Raw genomic sequence first — 6,000 nt, 5'->3', positions numbered from 1 at the left:
GTTATTAGATGTTTCACCCCTGACGCTCGTAAATCGTAAATTATATAAGATAACAATATTAATTTTTAAGATTTCAGCCAATTTAATTATATATCCCTTAAAAAATAGTTATGACAAGAATACAGTTACTAGAACATATTATTAGACAACATACAGTCTATTTTCACTGGCTCGTATGGTAAAAAAAAAGATTGTGGGGAAACCCACACACGTCAGCGTGGGTCACACACTAGTTTTGATATGTGATCACATATAAAAATTATCGCAACACTGAAGGCGAAATCTGTCAAGACCAAGTAGCATTAATATTTTAGGATACTGCCATATTTATAATTCATCCATTTTCAACGTACTACGTTGCAGCGTAATTTGACAAAGAGACAAATCCCTTTAGTTGAAACAGTATTATATGGATGATTTAGTTTTTATGAATTAATAATCTTCCAAGAAATTTGATAATTATGATTTTGTGTTTTTATTTTAATATAAATGTCAGTAATACGGTTGTTTGGTGTTCTAAATACATTTGGTTACAAGACCCCTGTTTCGTACTAATCAGTTAACACACGCGATTTCTACCTAAATTTTAATTAACTTTCACGTTGCGACGAAATAAAACTTTTATTATAAAATTTTAACTTTACATTTTAATCAGTTTATAAATTTAATATATATATTTTAAACTCATACTCGTGCTAACTCTATTCAAACTACATAATATAGAATCAATGAAAGAATGTTGACCGCTATGGTCTAATATTATGAATAAATTTTGTTACAACAATATTTATTCAATATATGTATACATATATAATATCAGATATATAGTGCCCGTTTATAAATTATTTGAAGTTAGTAATAAATTCAATTTGTTTCTTTTGTGCATGTTGTATCATAGCTTCTCTATCTGGCTTCCAAAGTTTAACTTCATAGGATCTTCATATCCCATACAAAAATTATCGCTTAACGAATTTGATGCAGTGGTTGGCGGGAGATTCTACAGGACAGGAAGCGCTGGAAGTTTTTCATTGGAGGCCAATACGCTTTTTGGTTCGCACAGCAAGCAAACGTTAGTAACATTTAATACAAAACCAATCGATACAAAATTTTACACATTATTATTTAAGATTCGATTTTAATTTTATAATGATTTATATATTCTCAGTTAATTTTTAAATCAATTTGAAATAAAAATCCCGTATACTTTAAGTGTATTCAAAAATGTCCGTAACAAAAAGTTGAAAGACTTACAGATATACTCTCGCCAAGCAAGCACTAACTCCAACTAATCCAAGCATAGTAGGTTCGCATTTAGTCAGTAATTTTGCTGGATTGAATATTAAGACGGCGTATCGGCCTTTGTGGCAGCATTTAATTTATGGCAAAAAGCGCTGTCACGGACCGATTAACCAATTCCTGGGATTGACGTACCAATGATCGTCATTAGTGTGATTGCTGAGCCACAAATTGAAATGTGCAATCTGTATTGATCATTAAGTCATTACACAGTATTTCATCGAAGCGTTTTCAATTGAACACAATTAATTACCTAATGTTAGTGGTATATATAATGAACCCCTACGGTTTTATTTCTTACAATTTCCACAAAAACTGTTTACAATTACATAAAAATAATAAGTCTAATAATAATGCTTTACGTTCTTCAACTTCTTCCATTCTTACTTCTTTTTTTCTATAGCCACTGAAAAAACTTATTATTTGTGTAGTACGGTATAAAACGGATTTTTGATAGTTTATACTATATATATAAATAATTCTAAATTAGCACTATCACCACAATCTTAGGATAATTGCCACATTTATGAGGTGGGTGGTGAGTTACGGCATTTCCCGCATAGCTTGACTCCAGGGATTTTTTACACTTATACACAAACTAATAAATCTAGTAGCTGAATTTAACGGATGGATCCTCTCACCCGTAAAGCACCGAAGCATTCCTCACCCACCCTCAGGGAAACATTGTGGATATTGAGATTCCTTTATAGCGTACCAATGATTTTAATTACATAACTGAAACCTGATCGAATATAACTCGTCTAGACAACGGAATAAGGTATAAAATTCAATATACATTACACATGTGTACTAACAGGTGAAATCTAGCTTGACTGTAATGCCAAAGGGTCAACTAGTTCATCTAAGCCAAACAAGCAACCGCTTAAGTACACAAAGCGCCGTAATTTCATCATGGAAACTGTTTAAGAGGACTTTAAACTTGTAGTACAAATATTGAATTACATTTATAAATACGGACAAGGTCTCTTTTATTAAGTTATAATTAATAAATAGCTAGTCTATTATAGTATTGTGGGAGAAGTACCTATTAAACCCTTTGGCGATGAATCACTTAATACACTTTCACTTGTTGAGTATTTGTACATGTTAGTTATTCTAATGTGTTTTATTGTATAAGACAAAATTGGGGTGTCCCCATTTATAACTCGGTAATGGCTGGACCAATTATGATATTAATTTACTTAGATACATCTTCATATGGATTAAGTATTAAAATAAAATATTCATCGATAAAAAAATATTTGTTATAAATATACGAAAAGCAAAATACTGCTCACGTATTTGTTAGTATTAAAATACCGCAAACGTTGAAGTTGAAGCTGACCGGTCGATGTGTTTATTGAAATTAAACTTACTAATTTTTAATTAATTTATTTAAAATAATAAATCTCTTCATTTATTGACTGTTAAGCGGAACGAAAATCGTCGGTGTATAGTTTTTAAAGTGTATTGACGAAATAACAGTAACGCAATTATTTTTATAAATGATATGTTTTATAACAATACTATACGACCTTCCAAACGTTCCAAAAATTTATAACCCCTTTAGTTTTCCATTGTTACAATACACCATTCATTACGTACTATTATTATTGTATGTATTATCTACTTCGTTGGGCTATTCATATTTTTTACAGTGGTAAGGTTACACTAAAAATGTTTATAAAATGAAAAACGGCTTAATGTAGAAAGTTGCCAATACTTTTATTGTTTTTCAAAGTAATCACCGTTCCTCTCTACACATCCTAGCATTCAATGGAACCACTGAGAAAAGCAGTGGGCCCATTCTTCCTTAAGGCTTCCTTCTCTTCTATGGCATTTTCGTACGCTTATACCGCATCTTCAGGGCTCGTAAAGCCCTCGAATTGTATCTTTAGCTCTTGGGTATAAATGTAAGTCACAGGGCGCCAGGTCAGGACTGTATAGCAGATGACTCATTATTTCAACACCTGCTATAGTCAAATATTCACCAGTCCATGAGAAGGTGTTCTGGTAAGCGGTTAAAGTATGGGGTATTCATCTGATACAAAGCTTCCTGACGCCTCATGACTGACTCATACCCATTGGTATTAGGCATTCCTAGGCTTGCCCGTATCTGTTGATATGGTCACCCTCTTATCTTCCTCTTGTAAAAAGTGGCACGAGATGGGGCTGCGATTTAAATTTCATTAAGAAATGTTAATCGCAGCCTACCTAGATTTGTTGTTGAGTAAGCCCACAACGAAAGTCATAATAAATCATTGACCGAAAATTTTCTCGCGTTAGGTTATAAAGGTAGTAAGATATATTTCCAGACTAAATTGACAGCCCTAATAAAGCGAGGCTAATGCACCCGTCGGTTTCGCTAATCGTTAATTCTTATTACAGACGCTTGACACTTAATCTGCATTATTTTATAAAATACTTTAGAGAGTTCTACATTAATAGAAGTACTGGCGTAATGGTGCGATTTTTGCGTGAATTTATATTGTTTTAGGCTAGTAGGAATAAGGGTTTTGTAGTACACATTTAGTAGTTAAAACACACTATTAAAATTTATTAGGCTTTCCATATATACTAACATAATTTAGATCTTTAGACGAAACTGCAGGTTTAATGTTAACAATGCCGTTCTGGAAATATACTCATTTTAAGCAATTTAATGAAATTAACTCAACTATCGTAAAGTAATAACTTAAATTCCAAAATATTAATTTCATATAGCGGAGAATTTCACGTCAGAAATTAAATAGATCGGCGCTCCCGACAGTTATCCAATAAAAACGCTGTTATAATTATTATAAATTGTATTGAATGTGTAAAAGTTTAAAGTATTTTTTAATTTCAAATTTTTAGCATTTTCACTAGTATTTGAAGCCTTGTCGATTCGATATAGGGACTAACATTTGTCGTGTTGTATTATTATTGTTGTTATGTTTTTAAGTCTAATAATTATTTTATTAGCTGGTAGCAGTGCGGTAACTATCAAGTCTCCAAGTAAAAAAAAAATATATTGAGTGTTTCTTAAAATGCTAGCAACATAAAGTTTTTGTACTTTACACACACATATATATATATATATATATATTTTACGATAAAGAAAAATTATAATATTGAAGGTATTTGTCGTATTAAAATATATATTCCAAATTTATTTCGCGCAAAACGACTACATTTCATCAAAGTTCCACACTTATACTATTAAAACTTTTTTTTGTAAATGGGCAGGAGGCAAGTGATACCGCCGCCCATGGACACTCACACTGTGGGTTGCCGTCTTTCAAGAACTTGTACGCTCTTTTGTTTGTCCGTTATGGACACCTGACCGATTTCAATCAAATTTTCACACTGTGCAGTTTGATGTAAGAGAGACTTAGCTTACATATATATATAATTATATTGTACGTGTGTATGTCACTGAACTTCTCTTAAACAGCTGGACCAATTTGAATGGCTTTTTGTAGGCGTTTGGATGAAGCCCTTGATGGTTTACATTCACAAATTCGCCCGGCAGATGGCGCAGTCAGTATTTTAATACTTTTTTAATATCTTAATCACTTGAAATATCATACAGTACAACGTCTGTCGGTACGTCCTCTAGTATATATCTGTATAAAAAGTTACAATTAAGTAGGTTAATAGCTGTAGGTTTCAGTATGTGCATGGAATTCAGTATTAGTTCACCGTAAATTTACAAAATCGATGTAGTACAGAAGCGATTAAAGACATGCCATGCACACAACAAACTATTTACATAGTGGTTGGTGGACTCAGTTTCCGCTTCAATTCCTGGCTAACTAAATCAGTCTAGCTCCTTCCAGTACCACAGAAGTCTTCTGGCACTTCGCAAGGAGCCCACACTGCTCCGAGGATTTCTGCACGTTGGTTAGCAGCGGCCACGCCTTCCAGGACTACGTGGGTGACTGTTTCGTCTGCGCTAAATTAGCCTCTAACTATTTACATATCATGTTAAACAAATTAATAGTATCGTACTGAGCACGGCTAGTTTTACATTAAATAAACATATTAATATTGGATCAGATTAGGATGATATTGTTACTATTTCGCTAGTGGACGTCATCTAACCACAGACCACATAACCACAACGTTGCATGTAGATTGATGATGTATGCTATATATTCTGATGTATATACACTGGACGTGGTAACAGCTAGTATCCTATTGTGTTCACTGAGATGATTATGACATAGTTATGTGGTTGGAATTAGGTATTTCTTAGTATTGTTGTTGTTATTAAATACACAAATCTATTCTTGCTAACCGTGGTACTGCAGACGTATATACACCATTGAAATTATGCTAATAATTATATAATTCTAAACGTCGGTAAAAAAATTTAAAATTTAGAATTATGTCAATAATTATATGTTTTAATTATAATACATAGCTTTAATCCGTTCAAAAAGTGTTTTTCTTAATTATTTTGCCTGTTAGTTTGAGCATAGGGTTTTACTGATCGGATCGGTGAGCGATTTTGAATCAAGAACTGGTTTGTGGCGAAGCAAGGGTTCACAAACAAGCTACAAACTTGTAGTTTTGCAAGGCGTCTTCTATTCGGTCGTGCAGCACTGGTTTCCCAGCCTCCGACTTCTACTTTATTACCACGATAAAGTCGTCGATCCGTCCAAACGGTAGCAGGTAGAGAGGGGGCTGCTCGTCTTATTTTTTAGTTTTTCGAAATAT

Source organism: Pieris brassicae, chromosome Z (genome assembly GCF_905147105.1).
Source record: "Pieris brassicae chromosome Z, ilPieBrab1.1, whole genome shotgun sequence".
NCBI lineage: Eukaryota > Metazoa > Arthropoda > Insecta > Lepidoptera > Pieridae > Pieris > Pieris brassicae.
The sequence above is the reverse complement of the archived record's forward strand: the minus strand, read 5'-3'. Positions refer to the sequence as shown.